This window comes from Phaethon aethereus (genome assembly GCF_964289735.1).
Source record: "Phaethon aethereus genome assembly, chromosome: 1".
Lineage (NCBI taxonomy): Eukaryota > Metazoa > Chordata > Aves > Phaethontiformes > Phaethontidae > Phaethon > Phaethon aethereus.
This window is the reverse complement of record NC_138575.1, coordinates 9348233-9371225: the sequence shown is the minus strand read 5'-3', so window position 1 is coordinate 9371225 and position 22993 is coordinate 9348233. Positions and strand designations below refer to the sequence as shown.

The following is a 22993-nucleotide window of genomic DNA, read 5'->3' as shown; positions in this document are numbered from 1 at the left end:
GTGCTAAGCTAAAACATCAGCTGGCTTTTACGATCACTGAAACTCTGATTTTAAAAAAACTGTGCCAAACTTGGGAAAAAACACTAAACAGCTGATATCCACTGCAATGCACATGACTGTCCTCCTACAAGATCCTGCTCGGGGACATGGGTTAGAGCAGAAGTTCACCAACTTCTCCACGGATGTTCTTAATTCTCTAAGGCCTTTGACACCGTCCCCCACAGCATTCTTCCCTCTAAATTGGAGAGAGATGGATTTGATGGGTGGACTGTTTGGTGGTTGAGGAATTGGTTGAATGGTTGCATCCAGAGGGTAGTGGTCAATGGCTCAATGTCCAGATGGAGATCAGTGATGAGTGGTGTCCCTCAGGGGTCTGTATTGGGATTGGTAGTCTTTAATATCTTCATCAATGACATAGACAGTGGGATCAAGTGCACCCTCAGCAAGTTTGGAGACACCACCAAGCTGAGTGGTACAGGATGCCATCCAGAGGGACCTAGACAAGCTCGAGGAATGGGCCTGTGTGAACCTCATGAGGCTCATGAGCAGGGCCAAGTGCAGGGTCCTGCACCTGGGTCGGGGCAACCCCTGGTATCAGTACAGGTTGGGGGATGAAGGGATGGAGATCAGCCCTGCTGAGGACTTGCGGGTACTGGTGGAGGAAAAGCTGGACATGAGCTGACAATTTGCGCTTATAGCCCACAAGGCCAACTGACTCCTGGACTGCATCCAAAGCAGTGTGGCCAGCAGGTTGAGGTGATTCTGCCCCTCTACTCTGCTCTGGTGAGACCCCCCTGCAGTGGTGTGTCCAGCTCTGGAGCCCTCAACACATCAGAGACATGGACCTGTTGGACTGGGGCCAGAGGAGGCCACAAAAATTATCAGTGGGATACAACAGCTCTGTTGTGAGGACAGGCTGAGAGAGTTGGGGTTGTTCAGCCCAGAGAAGAGAAGGCTCTGGGGAGACCTTATTGCAGCCTGCCAGGACTTAAAGGGGGCTGATAAGAAAGACGGGGACAGACTTTATCAGGGTCTGTAGTGACAGGACAAGGGGTGATGGTTTTAAACTAAAAGAGGGGAGATTTACACTAGCTATAAGGAAGAAATATTTCCCAAGGAGGTTGGTGAAACCCTGGCCTAGGTTGCCCAGAGAGGTGGTAGATGCCCCATCGCTGGCAACATTCCAGGTCAGGTTGGACGGGGCTCTGAGCAACCTGATGTAGTGGAAGATGTCCCTGCTGACTGCAGGGGGGTTGGACCAGGTCCCTTCCAACCCAAATATTCTATGATTCTATGATTAATTCAATTCACCTTACACGAGATCTGGACCTCAAAAAGAAAGGGAGGTGATAAAAGCCATGCAGGCAGCACTGTGTCAGGGGGGCACTACTGACATCTGGTACTTGTTACAGGCTTTGTGCCACGTGTCACCACCTCTTCTGTTCTGCCAGAGGACCTGTTCATGGAGTCACTTTCAGCTGCAGTCACATTGGCGGGTTTAATTTAAACACATTAAGTTCAGTGCTGCAGTATTTGCTGGAAATAGATCTGCAGGACTGAGGACAAAAGGCTCACGATGAAATGAGTGTGGAAATCGGAAATAAACTTTTAAGATGGTAGGGTTACAGACAGAAAGATACGTGATGAATCCCTTGCTCTCTTCCACCACATGGTCAGAAGAAGGCATTAATAACTGATCACACTTAAGAAACTACCAAAATTATTGCTAGCGTCTTCTCATATTCAGAAGATGAGATGCCTAATTTTTTTTTAATCAAATCAATTCATGAGAAAGAAAAAATAAAACAAATAAATAATCAGCATGTGTCTTGGAAGAAAGAGTTTCAGGAAATGTTTATGGCAAAGAACAGCCCTTCTGCCATCCAGCTGTTTGTTTTGTTTTAACAATTCTTGAGAGTCAAGCTTCTGCAGCTTCTTTTCTTTTTCCTATTCCAAAAGGCTTGGGGATGTTTCTCTTTTAATTTTGAGCCCACTCAAGCTGGGAATTTTTTTCCCAATGTGTGAGTGTGAATGATATGAACAGAGATTGCCCAACTGCTTACCTCTTCTCTTGCAGCTCAAGTTATTTGCCTAACTCTTCCTGAGAGCAATGAAAGAAACCTTTTTCTTTTCATGGGTTTATTTGGATCTGTGGAAACCAAGGACTCTTAGTATCTCTACATGCATTTATAAAATCTTCTGCAGAACTGAAGGACTTTGTTTAGTATGAAGAAACTCTGAAATCAGGAACCACCAGTTTGTCTGATAAAGAAAGAATCAGGAGTTTGACTTGCCCAGTTCTCAACACTTACACCTCCAGGAACACCGGACCTCCAAAAAAGCTAACAAAAATAAATTATATGATGACACAGAGAAGTGTCCCTCTTCCAACCTGAGTGGACGGACGGCAGGAAAAAGGCCACCATGGCACCAGCTGAACCATAAAAGACTAACACAGGTACTACAGAAAGAGAATAAATAAGAAGGTCTGTCTTTGTTTTTCTGTATGCCTGTAGATAGAATTTTGATTTAATAGGCTAAATCCAATGCTTTGAAGTTAAGGGAAATGCCTTGGTCTCTTCAATCACAATCTCTTTGATTTACTTATTAATGACATTTGTGATGTGACATAAAAGCACTCAGCAAGCTGTTATACTCCCTTCAACAAATGACCGTGCAGATGCTCAACAGCCGCGGCAGTGATGATCTTAAATCAAATTCTATGTGGTTTTCCTATACTAAATACACCGTCAGTGAACAATGGGGGAGATCGGCTCTAGCAGCCAACAGCCAGCAGCCACCAGCATGGAAGCCCATCCCAGTTCAGCAGCAGAGACCGGAGATGCTACCTCTGCTCCAAGTTTGCAACAGCATGTTTTTCCAAAGATGAAAGGGACAGAAAAAAAGGAAAGAAAAACAAAAAAAAAAAAAGAAAGAAACGTAGCCACAGAAGTTATTTGACTGAACCTTCTGGCACTGAAGCAGGCTCCTGTGTTGACAGTTAAGAGATTCACCCCACCTCATTGCCTCAAAGCACTGCAACCTAAGTGAACTAAATAGTTTGGATTAGAGTTTGCTGTTAGAGATGCCGCTTTCCAAACTCTTGCTCTCATTGATATCCCAAAGTCTGCAAAAGCAGTTAAAATAAATTAAATACTGCAATTCCTTCACCCTAAATTTAGTCATCTGAAAACTAGATGTCAGTTCATCTAGTCTCCATTTACAGCCATTAGAGAGTAACAAGCACTTTAGGAACTGTTTACTCCCAGCCACTTCAGATTTCTTGGATGGGAAGCTGAGGTGTCTCCCTCTCTGCTGATTAGACAGAGAACCTATATGACCGTCTTAGTTGAGATACTCAGAGCTTGCCCCTTGGAGACCTCAATCAGGAGAAAACATGGAGTTCCAACAGGTGGAGTCATGGGTCAAATAGAAAAGTACTTGCACAAAAGGATCTTTAAAATGAAAGTGGATCAGGGGCCTTTAAATGATAACTATAATCAATTTCTCTCAAAAAGCATCCGAGAATTGGTGCTACAGGTCCAACGTTTTGCTTTCACAAGAAACGAATCCTCAGTGGCCATGGACTTGTCCATTTCCACCTTCCAACCCGCCTCAGCAATCCCATCAAATGGATTGCAAGGAACAATTATCTATAACTACACAAGAGCAAATCACTACACCTTCATGACTCTAAGCTGAACGAGAATAGTAATACCTCATTTCTGACGTAAATCTTGACTTTTTTCAGAGGAGTTTGAACTTGCGTTCTTTGTACATAGTGTGTAGTCTAGTGAGGCTCTGCTTGCGGATGAACTTTACAACAGTGGCTGTAATACAGGTGATAATATTAAAAATATCTGTTTCTATTGTATGTGGCCCTTGCACACCTCAAAAGCTGTCTGTATCACTCAGTTAAAAAGTTTTGCTTAATGTGATCGTACCTGGTGCAACACGAACAATCGGTGCTGCGTCAGGAGAGGAGGGGAAGCTGCTGCAAACCCCTAGGCTATTGCAGCTATTGCTGTAGCTGGAATTTGGTCTGATTGCTTCACTTCAAAATTTTGGGCTGTTTTTTGCTATTAATCTTGGAAAGCCTCCAAAATAAACCTGATAAAGTCCTGAACATCACAAAAGATGCATTCTTCCCCATACTTGTAAATCATCTTTGGCACACTTCCCAATTTTAGTAATTATAGATTTCCCCCAAGCTCCCTGAACATTGCCGATAGATATAAGGCTTTGTATGATCTGTCTTATAATTCAGAAAACTACAGCAAGCTATTGCAAGACCCTCACATTAGACAGTAAAGCAATTCAATACTAAAGCACTGTTTAGGTCTCTGTATGGTTTTCTTGATGGATGTTACACTGTTGATCTATTTTTATGTATTATTTATAGTGGGATAGTGCCTAGAGGCCCCAGTCAGGGGCAGGACCCCATAGTGCTGCACATACTATGATGGAGGATACAAGATCCTCCTTGCAGCTTATAGTCTGAGTATATAATGAATGACACCAGATGGATAAAACAGTCAGAAGGAGCAAAAAGTGAGATAGTTGTTAATAACAGTAACAGGCAGAGCACATCAGCTACTTAGCTATCTATAAGCAATGTGGTGTTCCTGTCACTGTTGTCTGCTTTCTCTCTGTCCTCTGTATTGTGTTTTACAATCTGCAGTGACCCGTGGACAAGTACTTATGCAGTCTTCCTCTGTGTCTCTGAAGCCCTGGGCACTTGGAAGTATCTTTCACTGCCTACATCAGGCATCTAGGTGAGATTCTGAGGACGTAAACCAGAGGAAAGAGGTAGATACTTACGGAGGATGATTCAGAGCCCCTGAATTAGGGCATAAAGTAGATGATGTGAATTCACAGGTTTGGAGTCACTCGTGGGAAGGATTAGGACTTTGGGGTGTCAAGGGAGCCCAACAAGAAGCCGGACTCAGTGCAATTCATATAATCGCCACCTTTTTTCCCTTACACACTGACAGTGCATAATATAAGTGCCTCAGGCATCTCTGCAGCAAGAACAGCCAAGAGTCCTTATGGTGTCCAGTAACATAGTGCCTAGTTTAAGTCCGGGCTCTTTGGGAAACCAGAGATAGGTGCATCTCCCATCTAACTCACTGGCTAAGTCTCACTCAGGTTGAAGATGGACTTTTAAGCTCATAGCCTTCTGACCCAAATATACATCTCCAATTTGGGAGTTCTTATTTTATGTCCTAGTCTGAGTCAGGATTGCTCCACACCCACATAAGTTCCCCACCACATTTAGATCCCCTATGCAAACCCTAAATCCTGGTCTAAATTCTTAGGACACTTCAGCTCTGATTGCTCATAGCAATAGGTGTTGGGTCTGCAAGGTCAAGACAAAGCAATAAATGTAAGGTCCTGCAAACACATTTTACTTCTCTGAATTCAGCATATTTTAGACATTCCCAAGCATAAGTCTAGTCCAGTATCGTATCTAGCCACAGGATCTCTGACACCGGGTCCCTGTCCCTGAAGTGACTGATTGCTCACTCATTGCCTCTTCATCAATAGATGAACCAGAAGACAGAAGGCTGAATAGCAAAGGACACTCTCCTTCCCTTCCCTGCAGAGCCAGTGAAGTAGGCAAGTGACAAGCAGTTGTGAGGGAAATAAGAGTCCAGCTGCGTGAAGATGAGCTCTGGCGAGGCTGGAGGTGGGAGCTACCAAAAGAAGAGGGACAAAGCCTGAAAGCAGGCCTTTTCTTTGATGAGCGCAAACCAAAAAGAGTAAACCAGTCACAAAGAGATGTTGCTGTCCTGCAGGGTAACGAATGTGATAATACAAGGGAGGACTCTATCACTGAGTCACGCTTACAGCAGGATAAGCTAATTAAGCGCATCTTTCTTTGAAATGCGAACTTGTGCAATTGCATGGCTTAGCAGGGGCCTCAGATAGGTCATCTCGGTCTTCCTCATGAGTCTGTATTGCTCAACTTTTCCTCCGACACCCATCATCCTACAGCTGCTTTGCACATGGACCTCCAGCAGCTCTGATAGAAGCTCCCAGAATTTTAGTAGCTCTTCTCCAAATAATTTGCATTTTCCTACATGGTTTTATTTCTTTAAACTCACAGTCCCCACAATTGTATTTTCTCTGAGAATCAGTCATTTTCAAGGAGGTAGCTACCACGAAGAGGTAACACAGTATTTCCAACCAGCATGAGGCTGTTGTATTAAAGCAAGAGACACTGTGGTAGATTTCCAAAAGAGCTCAGCTCTCATTTAGTTGTTAAGGCCTAGATTTTCAAATGTAGTGTTAGGTAACTTGGGACATGTAGGCCTTACTGGATACAACTTTCATCAGTACTACATGCACCATAGCACTTTTGGATGTTGCTAGTCTGCACAAGGACTGCTTCATGGAAAGGTGAGAAATGGGAGCTCTATCATGCAGTTAGTTTTTAATAAAAGACTTCCTGAATGTTTTATGAGATATAACAGGAGGAAAACATAAGTTCTTTGAGGTGGTTTCTGTAATTCCTCTAAAGAGCATTTCAGCAAACACATTCGCTAAAGACATTTTTTCCCTTAAATTCAAGCTGGGTTGATTTTATTTGATCCTTTTATTCTTAAGAAAACATTCATCTTGTCTGATTTCAACTATCTAATATTCAGGCATTGCCTTGGCTCCCACCAGAGACAGTGGAGACAGGTACTGCTGGGGTGAATTCATCCCCCGACTCCGATACCATCGCCATATAGGGCTCATTGCCCTTTATAAAAAAAACCCACCTCAACTAGCTTTTCTACTGAGTATACTCACATGGTTCCCATTGTTACAACATCTGAACACCCATATTTTCCAAATGTATGATATTCACACTCTTTCTTTGACAAAGAGTAGTTTTTACCCATTTACAGACATATACATCTGAGACAGGTGGAGGCCAAGATCCAGACCTGCAAAGGTATTTAGCAAGTTAATTGTCTAAATTAAGTGGTTTTCAGTCTCAGCTGACTAACACTCAATGATGTAGACAAAGAAGTGGCAGTTGGGTGCCTTCAGGAATTTGCTAGGATCTAAGCAGAAATGACTTGCCTAAGGACATATGTCATGGAATTAACCGCAGGTCTCCTGAGCTGCTGTCCTAGCCTTTGGAATGTCCTTAACATTAAGCAAATCCTCTGCTGGTTTTGGAATTAAACTTTTGAAGTATTTACAGTCATGTCATCTTCTTTGTCAAAATCAAACAATCTATGCATGCTCAAATCCTTTAATTTTTCCTCATAAATCAAACCTGACTCAAAGCCTCCCTTCTCACGTTTATTGCTCTTCTCTAAGCTCTCCTCAGATGTTAACTTACCAGTAATAGCATGAGGCCAAAATTCCAGGTTAGATTTTTAGGTGTTACTGTGATCAAGTAAACACATGAACACTATCATGAAGTTGGATGTTTCACTAAAATCAGTGAAAATATTATATTCACTTCAATGAACATAGAGTCCTACGCTGGTATGTAGCATCTGAGCAATCTCTATCACAATACAGCACACTGATATTGTCTGTTGCACTTAGACCAAGACCTTAAAATTGAAATACCTAGGGCTTGTCAGCGTGAGAGTCCAGACCCAGTAAGATGTGAATTACCAGCCTACTGACTGCTCTGCAATCACATCACACGTAAGTGTATATTAGAAAGCTTTTAATTAGAAAGCAGCTTACTTCACTTTGAAAGCAGACTTGGGACATACGCCCTGCGACTGATCATGCAGAGAGTTAGTGTGAAGAAGATACCACACTGCACACTGTTATTCTAGTTTAACAGCACGCTGACTTCCGCATGTAGACAAACCTTATCAGAACAGAGCAGGCTTCAGTATTGGGCGATATGTGTTTCTTAGAATAATCTTGGGGAGAACTGTTGAATGCTAAGCGTGTCCTCTGACTTCCCTGGGACTTGCACTTCAGTTACAATAAGGGTCAGTTTATAAAATAGGTTAAATTCGTTTCATCTGTGTTGTTAATTTTTTTTTTTAATTATCTCAGTATGGTGAAACAGAAAAGCAAGTTCCTGTAAGAAGAGAGAGGTGACAGTCTCACACTATTCAAACAAATGAAAAGATAAAATACTGTTTCTGGTACTACTCTAGTGCAGTTCTCCCCTTCTAGGACAGCAGCCTTGATCTCTAACTAATCAAAACAATCCTATATCAACTTTGAATTACCATCAAAGCCTATCCATGTTTTGTTTTTAGAAACTATAAGCACAGAGTATGGACAGTTTGTGGGAAACATACAGGTAAAGTATCATTCATCTTTCAAGAAAGATGTTTAAATAGCTGTAAAAGGTTTTCCAGACTTCATATTATTAGAGGGACCCTTCATCGACTCCTGTATTAAACAGACCACAGAAACCTTACACAGTTACCCTTGTACTGAATCCAACAGCTTGTGTGTATGGACTAGCATTATTGTCCAAATAGGATTCAGTTTCTGGGGTTATCAAGAAAACAAGATTTTATAACATCCTTTCCATTGAATTGCCTTGCCCATCTTCTGAAACTGAAAAAGATAAAACTCCTACACCAAAATGAAAAAGTTTTACCCAATCACCCAGCTTCAGAACAAGGAAAAATGTTTGTTTGGTAGGGTTTCCAGCCTACATCTTGTGAACCACAGGAGGAACACGCTACTTCAAATTTTTACACAGACCAGAGAATCCCACGCACCACCGTATCTCTATAGGGAATGAAGAATAAGTACTTAGGCAGCAAACACTGCCAAAAACTCAAATGCCTATTTTGGGACTTTCTCCCAGCCTAACAGAAAAGCAGGAGGTGGAAATGACAGCTACACAAGAAAAGACACCCATGGGACTGAGGTCACATCTTCAACTTGAGCATGTCCAAAAAGAGCTCTGAGCAATTGCTGCTGCCTCCACAGTGTCACTGGATTTTCTTTCTGCATGGTGGCACACATAGGCTAAGCCTGGGAAGCTTTCTGTAACACAATATATTTGTATCTCAGACCAGAATCCCATCAGTGGGCTCTAATAAAACTAGTTGGAAAAAACCTACTGATTTTCTAAGGGAAAACATTGGAAACACTGAGTGAGGATGCTGGGTCCACCTGAACATAATCCCCACAGTCTTGGTGGCTCTGCAGAACAACCTTTGTTTCCACAGTATCAGTCATTATTTTCTCCATCATCCACCAGCACCTTTTCAACTTTTCTAACCGCTTGTGCTCACACCTCTTCTCCCAAGTGGCTCAAAGAACAAAGAGAGACAGCACAATTTAAAAAAGGCCATGCCTTCCAAGCATCAAAATGCCATTTCACTGAGAAAAGAATGAAAACAAATAGACAGTAGTGATATTACAGTGCCTACTGCAAGGCCTTGTGAGATTCCCCCAGGGTCATCACAACGGACCATGGTAATTTCTGCTAAATTGCTAAATAAACTCAAGATAACAATGCTACTTATATCCAAAGTCACTGTGTCCCAGTTATTCTGGCCTTACAGATTCTGGCCCTACATACAATTTCACTTCTAAAGGTGAGTGTAGTGCTTTATAGAAAAGATAAACTAATAGTTTATCTTGGAGGTGTCAGATCCCATGTTCCGTGGTGTCATGTGAATTCCTGGATGGAAAACAAAACACAATGAATCCAAATACATTCCAAAATACTATTCTCACACCACTTTAGTGGCATTTACCTTTTTTGCAGGGGAAGGAAGGAAGGAAGGACGGACGGACGGACGGACGGACGTACAGGACGTACTTTTTTTTTTTTAAACACTATTCATTAAGGCAGATTTTATTATCCTTAAAACAGGGTGATATCCTAGGATGAAAATAGAAATAAAGCCTGTCCCTACTAAGAAAATTACTATCCATATTTCAGCACTGACCAACTGCAGAACAGCTGTGCCTGTGGTACTGGTGGCATAAATACGATCACAAAGGCATTTTTACCATTGCCTTGAAAACTTGACACAAGACCTGAGATCTGTCTGAGTTCTCTCCCTTTAACAGCTTAACAGCCCACATGCAAGATTGCTATCGAGTGGAGCACCTCTAGGGAGTGAAGTTTTTTCGGGACCATTGACGTGATACAGGATAATTGTGCCTGGAGTTTTACTAAAGCACAAGAGAGAGTTAAACTGTAAAAAGGAGGTGAAATTTCAGAAGGGAGAAGAGATTGAAGGCAGGAGCAGCTTGCCTTGTGCCTCAAAACCTCCTGGAGAACCGCTACAGCAGAGGTGAGGATGGGCAATTCCAGCTAGGACGGGCCAAGCCCTTGTGCCACAGGACACGACAGCAGCGGCACAGACCTAGCAGAATGGAAAAGCCGGGGATAAACCGAGCAGAATTGCACCTTGGGTGTTAAACTGACTATGACAATTTCAATCTGCTTTTTTTTTTTGTTTGTTTAAAACCAGATGTTTGGGATTAGAAGAGACAAACTCCCTGACTGTTTGCTGCACGTACCTCCTGCTTTTCTGTCAGGCTGTGAAAAAGTACAGAAATTGGGACTGGAGCTCTCAGCAGTGTTTTGTGCCTATTTATTTTTCATCCTTACACATCAATATAAAACTGCAACATATTGAGAAAAAAAACCCAACCCTTCTATCAGTGTAAGAGCCAAAGTGCAATAATTCATCTATACACCAAGTATCCAGTATTTGATTTTAAGCACCATGGAGGACATCAATGTCTGTTTATGAGTTTCATAACAGTGCTCATGTTGCCATTTAGGAAGGTAATGAGCTGTAGCAAAGTCACAAGAAGCAAAGGACACCAGAGCTTCTGGGTCATGAGCACAGTGTAATAATTGATCTGCATTTAAAAGTATAAATGTCTTTAGAAAAAAAAAAACAAACAGGTGTATGAATTTTCAGAGAGGTATCATCAGAATATCAGTCTACCATTTCCACCCTCGTATATATTTTATTTTGTGAGTTTAGTCAGTCTTCAGCCTGAACAGCCTATAATGATTTTATCTGAAGGTGGAAAATCTTCCCATGTGAAAACTCCCCTAATTTCACTGAAAGGTGTACATGTTGTCTATGTGTTATATTGGGAAAGATATTCCTTTGCCATAGATTCACTTTTTACTGTTTTCAAGCTGAGGCAGCTTTATGAGATAATATATGTCTGCTTTTTGTAGATGTCACTAGAGGACTATAACCACCGAGCCGTAACTCCAGAACAAATCTGTACACTGCAAATGGTATTACCCAGGACACTCATCTTAAAGAGATAGACAGCACAGAGCAGCAGAGGTAAGTGTGCCTTTTCTTGTAGAAAGAAGACCTAATAGACCCTTAAGCCTGAACAATGTTAGTAACTCTCTTAGATGCATCAATTCTCTCACTTTTTCCTCAGTTAGATGGGTCTGACATTCCAAAAATTACATCCAATTAGCTTTTCCATAAAGCCTTTAAAACTTTGAGTTCAATTTACAAAATAATAAATTGAATCTTAAAATAAAAACCTTGGATTTCATCAGGTCTGAGAAAACCTCGGTTCTAAAAACATTATATATTGTATAAGACATCAGATCAACAGACCACAATGATTCAGGCAGTAGTTATGTAAAGCATCCTTGTCTATTAAAATTGTTTTAGCCAAAAGATTCGGTTAATAACAGAGATTTATGACCTTAACTGCCCCTTCAGTTAGTCAGGTTCAGCATTAAAGACAAGTATAAAACCTGTCTTCTGCCGTTACCAGGCTTTGCATGTAGCAAAACCTGCTTAACAACATATCCCCCATGGCACCTGGGCTATTGGGTGCGCATGAAACAAAGTTGTGATTATTCCAAGCTGTTCAGCACCTGTGGTGGTCAAAACAGGCATTCCTCTGCCCACCTTACTTGCAAAGCCAGGGTAGTTCTCCCACAGACTAAAACCAGAAGATCTTCATCTCCCAACACCCATTATCCAGCAGCCCCAAGGTTAACACAGTCCTTCAGGAACAGGTAGGATTGGACTTCTAATGATTATTTCAATAGTTTAATTCAGCATCAAATAAGAAATATCAACACTGATATCAAAACATTAATTGGAGCAGGTCCAATAAGGGAAATCTTATCCCTGAAGGATGATGCTTTAACCACACCAAGCCACACCTCCTTTCTCATTGAGCCATTGATGACAGAGCACTCACAACAAAATGGAACCGCAGGGGCTGAGAAAGCCGTGCTCCCCAGCACCAGCAACACCACTGCTCAGGCACGTGCTTGAAAAACTGCACTTCCAGGTCACCTCAGGCAAGAGCAGGCACCTGAAACACTGAAACAGATGCTAGAAATTTTTTTAGATTTTTTAGTTTTTATTTTATTTTAAATTTTGACACAAGGAAAAGACTGACCCTAAGTAGATACCGATCTGCTGGGAGAGCTCCTGGCTGAGGATCCCAAATGAATTAAGGTGCCTAAATCTGCAGCTCCAGGCTTAAGATGCAGAGTGTTCCTCCTAACTTTCTTCAAGCTGGCTTACACAGCCTTCCCTCATGACTTGTAGCTTTTGGGGATCCCACCACAATCACCCAGTCAGTGCCAATCACAAGAAGTGATAGCACTTGCTTAGTACCTCAATCTCTAGTTTTCTTTACAACCCTATCCCCCAAATACTTTCAGTGTATCCTGCTAACTTAGATCTCTGCTTTCCTCTTTCAGCTTTTAGAGCTGCTCATTCCTTCTGAAGACATAGGACTGCCCCTAGCTATTAGAAATCACCCCACTAATTTCAGTTACACATCTCCAATTTACACCAACTGAAGACACAGCTTGTTAAATCTTGATTTTTTTGGAACATAACAACTGTTGTGTGCTTCCATCATTCCCATGGACACTGTCCACTTCCTTGGTGTGGCAGTTCTATCTACAGGCTGTAGCAGAAGTTTGCCCCTCAGGCTCCAGAGTCCATCACATATTAATGAGACATGTACAATGGCTTGCGCTAAATTAAAACCCACTCATCTGTGGATGCTTTTCCTGTAATTCAAATAATCATTATGAAACCCCTCACCCAGGACTACTTTTTCAGGATTGCATTCAGGAATTATACTCTATTAACTTAAAACTCTGTAATGAAGACATGCATGTTTAAAGATCCATTGACAAAAAACTCCTTAAAAAAAAGGTATTACATATTGGCTTTAGGAAGGGGATAGAGGTAATAAAGATATCTGCTTTTATTAGCTCACCCTTTATGCTTGGGTTTCTGTACCTTTGAATTGACCTGTTTCTACAAATTAATGACTTAGTATATTGTGCTCTTAGCAAACTGCATGATACCAACTGTCTTCAGTATTAACGTGCTGTGATACCTGAAGATCAGGTAAAAATCGGTATGCCTGCTCCCTAGATGAAAAAAACCCTAAATTTTGAGTTTTCTCCTTCTTGGTAAGTTTGTGTTTCTGCATAGTATTGTTACCAGATCTTTTTTCTTTCTTTGGAAGACAAGAGTTCTGCTCCAGCTGAAGCATGAAAGACTAGAGTCTCCGACTCAAAGTACTACATGGCTTAATGGATTCAAAAATTCCAGACTTGTTCATGTGGTGACTTTTCACCTCTAGAAAAACCTCTAACTTCCTTATAATATACCTCCCCAGAATAGAGCGGATTCTTTAAAGCTGCATTGTTCAGAAATTAATCTGTTAAACTAAGGAGGTCACAGGAACCAAAAGTTAGGTTAAATCAATATAATTAATTTATGGAGGCATTAGGCCAAATTTGCTATTTATCTTTCACAATAGGAGATCTCATAATGCTGTTACAAATTCAACATTTCCCTGATGCTTGTATCATTCAACAACAGAAAAACAGGCTGAGACCTCTGTTTATTCTATGAAATAAAATTGGTTTTGTTAGTTATCTTGTTGAGGAACCCACATCTCTTAGTCTCTTGTGCTTGCTGACTCTTGCCTTACACTATAGTTGAAAGTAGGTTTGGGGTTTTTGTTTCATTGGATACATGACTGATGCTAAACACAAGAGGACCTTCATTTCTGACTGAGACTTCATGATGCTGCTGCAATATATCTAATAAATTAACAAGAATTTCTCTGAATGACAGAAGGTCCACTGCTTGCACCTAATGACTATACAAACAGAAGTGATAAATCATGACTATCCATGACATCTTATGCATGCTTCCTACTAAAACTAAGATTTTAAGAAATATGGAAGACAGATACAAAGAAATTTGTTCTTCTGTCTCCTCTGATTTCTATTAAATATCAATGAATCTTCAGAGATATAACATAGGATCACACTGTTTGTAGGACATACTGTAGTAACTTTGAAGATTTACTTATGCCCTCGATAAAGGTTTTCAGGCACCTGCTTAAAAAAGAAAATAAGACATGAAATTAAGTAAATGATTGGTATTTTATATGTAGGTGGAACATGTCTTTCAGAAGTTCAAGAATGGACATAGAAATGTTACGTCTTGCAAAGCCACAGATTATGTAGAAAGTCAGAAAAATAGTGCAGAGAACCTTACAGTCAAGGCTGGTTCTTTCGGTAAATATTGAAGAAAAGAACTGCATTTGCAACAGTCTATCACTAATTGTCATTGCCCTTGCATTTCATTTCCCCTCTCTCAAAGTGTAGCTGTTTAGCTCTTTTGATACCAAAGGATGTTATGAAGAGTTTTCCTTTATTACACTGTTTTAAAGCCTTTTAGTATAAGTCTTCATAAAACCTCACATGTGCATTATAAAATTACAGGGAATAAGTTCCATATGAAAAATTCATCATATTTCCTCTTACTATTTTTTAGCAGAGATTCTGACATTAAGCATGAGAGCAACAGACATTGTTTTAATTCTTCATTGTGGAAGGAAAAAAAAATCAACTTTTTGCTTTTGGTTGAGAAAGAATTTTTTACATACTCCCTCTTTGCAGTCTCTCCCTTGCAAAACCAAAAAAGGATTCTAGACGGACAAAAAGTAACCACAATTATATGGAGTGTGTCACTGATAAATTCCAGGGGAATATAACAAGCTAGGTAGGCACATACCATTAGATCTAGCTGTTCAAAATGTTAAAATTCTAGCCAAGATTAAGATGGAATATTTGGCCACATCAGCCCTCGGGACTACACTTAACTTTTAAAAGACTTGACCTGGCTCTAGATTTAGACTTGAAGAAAGTACCTCTTTCAAGAGAGCATTTTACACAGCAGTCTACCTTTAAACACGTGCTTAAGTCCCTTGAAGTCACTAAGTACAGACAGACTGAGAACAGGCTCAAGTCTTTCATTTCATGACAGCCTGAGTTTTGTATAGCTTTCAGTTAAGCCTAGGCTTTCAGTTTCCAGTGCATTTAGTTCTGAGTTATGCTGACACAAAATGAGATCACTCAGGGCTGCAGTGTCTCCAGGATTTTTTGGAAGGGGACATTCCAGGAAAATCGGTAACTTCCCTCCTCCCCATCCCCTTGGAAAAAAATAAGAAAACAACAACAACTCAGCATGTTGTTGGAGTATGCTCAGATGTTATAGAACTTTTTAGCCTCTCTTCTTCTGCATGACATCTGCTTCCTGCAAGTCTCCTGATTCACTGACCAACTAGATTGGAAACAGTTTAATTATGGATATTTGTTTTGCTTTTAAACTGACCACATTAAAAGAAAAAGCTCACATAACCCTTCTTTCTGTTTATTATAACACAGGAAGAAAAATATGCAAAGATGTACAAAAAGGACCCATGTTACTGAAAGCTGAGTAATATATTACAGTGTGAAATTCATGCAGTACCGGAGGTCCTCATGAGTTACAGGTCTCCAAGCTCTAGAACATGAATTTGTCTTTAGCCATATACATCCCGAACCCTTTAGGATTTGTCCTGCAAATTAAGGTTGCAAATAAATGACTCTAACATACTGTGCTTGGTCTGACCAGTGGAGCTGACTATTAGGTAACTTGGTAGGTACCAGCAGAGCTTTGAACCTTAATCATATTTTCCAGTTATGTTGCAGGGAAGTGCAATGATTTAGTTAAGGCCAGTATAATGTTCTAGGCTTAAATACCACACCCATCACTCTGATAGTCAAACTGAGTCAATGATTCAACCCAGATGGGAATCCAGGTTCTTCTTGGCTTACTGTTATCTGTTCTGCCCATTAGGCTATATGACTTCCATAAATTATTTTGTAGTTCCCGTTAAAAGAAAATAAATCCACATGATGCTAAATGCTGCCTCCCAGCTGTAATACAAGCTGGAATTTTGGACCAGAGCACTGCTCCCTGACTCATCCTGGATCCCCTCCATGTGACGTTGGTTCCATCTAAGCTGGGGAGAGTAGAATAGAAGGGCTTTTTATTTTCCTTCTTTTTTTTTATCACCCACTGTCAGATAACACATGGATGTTCACGCAGCATGTGAAAAATAATACCAGAGAGGAGCCTTTCTGAATACACAAGGATAGAAAGGAAAAGATAAAAGGACTACAGATTTATACAGGGATAATTTAAGCACTGACTCATTGCCATTGCTAAGTAAAATAAAACCCAGACAGAAATGTTGGGGTGAGGGGGAGATTGTGTTAAGAAGCATGTCAGAGGTGCAGCACTATAAAAAAGATAAAAATAGCACACCCATGGAGCGAAAATTTTCTTCACAAATAGTTTAAATGCAGCCACCACACTTCCTATCTCATGAGCATGGCTTTACTACGAGCTTCTCTGTTGCTCGTTTGTAGTTGGAGGAAATTCAGAAAACAAGGAAAACAAACACATCACACGTTCCCTGCATCTATTTGATTTAATGACACTCAGCATGCACCTTAAGCATTTTCTGTGGGCTAAAAAGACAATAGGCCAAATATAGCTCCAGCTATCCCGCAGACCGCCTTGCCAGGAGAGTGTGGTGGGAAAGCCTGCTTAACCAGCATCGAAGGATTCCCTCATGTAGGAAACCTCAAAGAGTACAGAGGTGGCTCAGTGGCTAACTCCAGCACCAGGCATTTTAGCCAAAGAAATGCCGGCATGAGCTGGGAATTCAGCTGATTCCCAGCTGATGAATCAGCCTCTCTGGAGCCACAGGTAACCGGTATGTCTACACTGCAGTGGTGCACAGCGAAGAGACACCTGAGATTACAGCTTTTGTATTTTTAACAACAAAAAGAAGAATGAGAGGAAAAGCAAAACAGGGATTCAAAAAGAATCCAGAAATACATCGTTACTTCAACCACCCTAAGCTGACAGCATGCTCACAGAGCGGCCCTGACTGGTTATGACCTTCTGCAAATTAAACTGTAAAGATCCTGACTCTGTGGGACATTTGCACCTCTGCTTGCTCTGCGATAGAACATGGAAAGAGATACTGAGCATATCTCTTCTGCTAGGACCAAAATAGGGACAGGTTTTGTTGGTAGTGCTTCGTTTTTTAATACCTTGGTGTTTACAGTGTTGATTTACTTAATTATCATTATTTAATCTCTGAGTAATAACAGTGCAGTGTCCTCAAACTTTTTAAAGGGCTCTTTCCTAAATGAACAACTTTTATTTCCATTTAATTTTCTAGTTTAATGAAAACTTTTTTTTCTCCTAGGGCCTTGTTTCATTTAATTAAATTACAAAATCCCAATAGAATTTAAAGGATGCAGTATAATTTGCATAATGAACACAGTGGTATCGACAGTGAAAACACCACCTCTCAGAAAAAAAAAAACCACAACGGAGAAGTGGAGTGAGATCAGGGCTATTACAGTGTTTTGGAAAGTCGGCTGATGGCACAACCTACAGCTGGAGAGAAGCAGGCAGAGGCTGGTGTTTGAGAGTGGGGTCCAAAGAGGTATCATTCTTCAGGGGAATCTGACAGCAGCTACCCACCAAGCCAAAGCTGAGGGCAGGAATTCAAATCACAATTATGTCTTGCTGAGATTTAGCCACCTTACTCAGCACTACTGGCAGGCACTTCTGTCTTTCTGGGTTTATTATCCTGAAAGCATCTTATACCAGCTCTTGTAATTGCAGTTGTTCTTATATTTTGAGACAAAGCAGAGGATACTGGTGAAGCTGCTATTTCCATTTCTGGTTAAAGCACTCCATGGGCAGAACCCACATACTGGCTGTGGGAGACTTTGGCTCAAAGCACTTCTGCCTGGTTTGGAGCCCATCTCTCTGTGCTTCACCACGGCACCTAACGGGGAGTCTGCTCTGTTCCCTGTACCCTGAGAATCACTGTTGGATTGATCCAGTGGTAAGAAGAGGGAAAGTAAATTTAGTTCCTGGATCTCAGGCTAGTCTGGATGTCCAAGCCAAAATAAAGTTCAAATAAAAGTGAAGCCAAGATGTTCAGCCTGATCAAGGCTAAAATGTTTCTATTTATGAAGCATCTCAGAGCAGGACTTGTCTTTAAGCTTTAAATTAAAGAGGTGTGACACCTGCAGAATTTGGGTACCTCTGTTTGACAGTGGGATTACAATTATGGATTAAAATACCCAAACTCCTCTTTAGAAAGGTATTTAGATACCCAGCTTTCACAGATTTAGTAAAGACCTTGGCATGCCTTGCAGGAGATGATGAGTAGTGCTTTTCTGGATCAGGCCCATAACACACTAAACAAACTGATTAAAAGGCAAAGATGAAAATCACATCAACTATACTAATGAGGGTTTGAAAAACAGTATTAAAATATCATGCCACATAGTGAATCACCTCCTAATGGTTAACAGTGAAATCAAGTTTCTTTACCTGTTCCCTAGGTCCGCAAGTAAGCAATAAAAATGAGAAAGTGACATGCTAAAATTGTTGCAAACGTTCTTGCCCGCATCTTCAGAGCCACGGATGCGGTGTTTAGCTGTCGCTTTCTCTGCAAAGTGCTCCCTGCTTATGGTCAGGCTGCCCCATCGATCGCTACTGTTCTTGGAGAAGTTTTCCCAATTCAGATCAAAGTGAAGCTTTTTTTGAGGAAACACAGGCGGCTACTTTGTGCTTCTCCAGTACAGTCACCCATTACCTAACCTGCTCAGGACCGTTTCCATTCTAAAAGCAACAACTTTCACTTTGTAATATTCACTGCAAAACAAGGAGCTTTACCACCCTCTGTGTTATTGCACAAAGCAAAGTAGAGGCTGACAGTGCGAGAAGATGAATAATCTCGTTTCAGTGAGCACCCCAGGCCAGCCAGGTGCTCTGCAGCTCCCAGTGATGGACACGTTCGGCAGAGTCGCGCTCATGGCAATGCTGGAGGACTATGTGGAAAGGAAGGAATTTTGCCTCCGCTCCAGCACGCAACACTTCGGCTGACGAGCACGGGCTGACTGTGCCCACGCTGCCCTCCCCGCCGCCCCGAGACACCTATGCAGGGCAGAAGCCGGCGCTGGGCTGCCGGGGCCGAGAACGAAACTCCGCTCCCTCCGCCCGCCCCGCTCCCACCTCCCGGCCTTTAAACCCCGCTCCCCAAAACTGCCTCCTCCTCGCCCCTGACCCCCCAAACCCACCTCCTTCTGCGCTCCCGGGGTCAGCGCACCCCACCGCGGCCTCCCACCTCCCTGACGGCACCCAGGCAAGCGGCCCGGGGACCGCCAGGTGCCGGGCGCCGGCACCGGCTCCGCGGCAGCCCCGGCCGCTGTCGGGGCAGAGGCGAGCGGATGGGCCGGGACAAGCAGAGGGGACCCCATGCACTTTTCCACACGCACTCCCCCCCCCCGCCCGACCCCTTCTCCGCAGCGGCGGAAAAGTGCTCCAGCGCCCAACGGAGCGGCGGAAAGTCGCGGGGGCCCCGCGGGGGCTGGCTGGTACCTGCCGGGGAGCCGGAGCGGCGGCGGGCTGCGGGCTGCGGCCGGTGCGGGGCCGGGGCCTGGGGCCGGGTGTTCAGAGGCGTTGCGAGCGAGGCGGGCTCCTCCCCGGCGGCGGCGGCGGAGGGTCTCGCTCCTTCTGCGCGGAGTGTCAGACTTTCCCCTGGCTTCCCTTCCTCCATCCCCGCCACCCCTTTCCACTCCCTCGCACGCACATGCACACCCCTCCAGCAAATGGGCTGCTGCGTGTGCGTGTGTGTCAGCCAGCTCAGACACACACCCACTGCCGCCGCTCCCGGCGTAGGTCACAGCCCCGGCCACCGGGAAAGATTAGCTCCGCGAAAAGTAGCGGAGTCCACGCACAAACACACAAGTGCACGCACCCCCGCAGCTGAGGCAGCAATATGCCCACGCTGCTGAGACCGGGTGCTGAGGGACCCTGTGCTCGTATACTTTCCACTGGACCACAGCCCTCTCCTGTGCTGCTGGTTCACACACCTCTGGGTTTGCACAGGGGCACCCCAACCCGATATTGCGATCACTCCACACGTGCTGGTCCAGATCGTCATGTCTAAAGCAGCCCCAGGCCCACTCACATTATTCCCGTGACACATTCCCGCTGGGGCTGAACTGCAGGTCACTGCCTGGCAGACTGGGAGTGAAAAAAAAAGCAAGCTCACCACATTGATAAGGAGAAAGCAGCTGGGCAGCGGCCCACAGCTAGGGGTTGATGCGTGTTTAAGAGTAGCCCACGTGCAAAATTGTAGCTGCCAGGCATACATCTGCCTGTGCCTTTATTTGTTTTGCCCGTGGAATGTGCTACATCGATGGTTCTCCAGCTTTCGCATGCTGCAGACCACTTCCTAAGAGAGAATTTGTCTCCTGGACCAACCCACTCCCACACCAAACCCTTCTCTCCAACTTATTTCCTTCTGTGGCTGCCCGAGGAAGAGCCTTTCTGCCCACAGGCTGAGAGCCATTGAACACATGGCACAGATAATATCAGACACTTCCAGACAACACACACTGGGGCTCTTTCAAAAACTGTGTTTCCCTTAGTGAAGAGCTCAGATTGAAAGTCTTCAGCTGGCAACTCGGTTGCAGAACAGACCCTGCCTGTTGGTCCCATGAAATAACAGCAGAACCAAAGAAGTCCAGAGAAATATTCGAGTTTCCACCATGTTACCCACCTCAGCAGAACTTCATCCTCACCCACCATTCACACAGAAGTCAGATGGGTGGTCTGGGCATCTAAATGTGGGGGTTTTTATGATCACCAAAAGACAGTTTTACACTTTTTTATCTAGGTTTTTAAAACAGTTTGTTACTACAGTACCAAGCTGATCTTGTTTTTATAAATTCTGTACACACAGCTACACAGACTGCACTTGTCTACGTGTCTTACATTCCCACAAAATAAATGAAGGAATTTGAACACAGGTTGTTTCATAGCTGTCATTGACATCTTCTGTTTAAGACCTTCAAAAGAGGGTTTTATACCTGATTTTCCACATCCATTCCATTATTGTCAGTAAAACTTTCCACTGCTTTAATCCCAGAATGGCACTGTTTACTAAAAATATCATCGTGATCAGTATGATGCAAACTAGAACCCAGTTTGTGTTTTAAATTCATCTGGCATGATTCCCGCACTTTACCTCGTTCCCAGATACTCACCAAACGTCATAGGCACTCTGCTGGCAACCACTTTCTGCGCAAGAAGCAGCTCAACAAAGAGAAAATGAGGAGCGGGTTGACGGAAGGAAAATCCCTGTTGATTATTGAAGCATCATTAGAACTATGGAATTGGGCTTTGATGTATTCTGAAAATATGAATCCTGGTAAAAAGAAAACATTCTGAAAAGTGCTGCTTGCTTCATGTACTGGAGATGTTTCAGACTCCTGTGAAAAATAACACAGTATGAATGTCCCCTTTTCTCATTTGTGGAACCAGTCTGCAGACTCTGTGAAATGTAAAAGAAATGGTTTTGGAAATAGCTTTATTTGAGTAGCTACTTTTTCTTCTTACACATCATGAAAGAACATATGTTTTGTGGAATAAATAGCAGAAGATTCGTCTTTCAAGATTTATACAAACGAATTTGTGAAATAATTAAGCTCTTCATTTAGTCAAGTGGAAGAAACCAAGAAAAAAGATGCCCTCTTGTGGCTGTTTGCTGAATGAAAACTGAGAAAGTTCAGAAAATTTCTGTGAGGACAGTGCAGAATGAACATACCCTTTTATTCCTTGTTTTTAAGGCTGTAAAAAAAGGTTACACAAGGTCATACCATGGACACAAGCTGAGGAGACATTCATCACCTGCACGTTATCATTTTAAATGATGGGTTGATGCATTCCTTGGCATTGTATTTTCAACCACTGTTCAGAAAATCCCAGAGTAGATAAGTACAGCTTCACTGGGAGACATTAGAAGGAATTTTACCTTTCTCAACGTCTGCATTAATGCTACCTCTTTGAGTGATCTTTTTGGTCAAGACTGCATTTGCCCCTTACAGGGTGTTTGAAATGCCCCAGAAGTTATAGGGATTTCTGCTAAATTTACAGAAAAAATATGAAGTTTTAATAGAAAGAGAAGGGTTCTTTTCAGCAATCTGAAGACGTGATGATTATAATGATGGTGATGACAATGGCATTATTTTTCCTGCAGAAAGGACACTGACTATTGGGTGGAAGAAATATTCAACAGGTTCTTACAAAAATGAATTTGAAAAGTGTTTTTTGTCCCTTTTTTGTCTTTTATAGTTAATTTGAGGCTCCCCTAAGACCAAATTCCACACCCAGTGCCCTGGGTGACTGTTCAAACTTCCTGTAAGGCTGAGTGGCTCATAAAAGAGCAGAAGTTGAACATCAGATATCTGCATTTTTCTTTTCTCATTGAACAATAATACAAGCATGAATTAAATTACCAAATAGATCTTTAGCAAATACGTAAAATTAGGAAAAGAGGTAAGCTGGTTTTGTTACTTTCTATTCCCTTTCTTTTCTGCTTGATCATAAGTCTGAACACTGTCCCGATACTGTATGCCAAACTGGCATATTTCAGAGAAAACTATTTTCATCTGAGATAAATTGTCAAAGCAGATAGACGGTCTCTTAGTAAAGGCTGCAGGAGAAATATGAGATAGCAGCATGCTGCCACACTATAGGCATTTATCTTTATGCTGAGTGCTAGTATTCCTTCTCTAAGTAGTGACAGAAATGCCTGCAGCACTGTGCAATGCAATGATGTTGTTTAA

The 22993-nt window shown here is 42.4% G+C and overlaps 1 protein-coding gene across 1 annotated transcript in view; it reads right to left on the bottom strand.

Annotated features, from left to right (window-relative positions):
• Positions 1-19776, bottom strand: part of SEMA3D (semaphorin 3D) — a 146154-nt gene extending 126378 nt beyond the window's left edge. Inside the window, exon 1 of the mRNA XM_082013885.1 lies at positions 19740-19776. The gene's annotated coding sequence lies outside the window, so the exon portion shown is untranslated. The remainder of the gene's footprint in view (positions 1-19739) is intronic.
• Positions 19777-22993: the final 3217 nt, after the last annotated feature.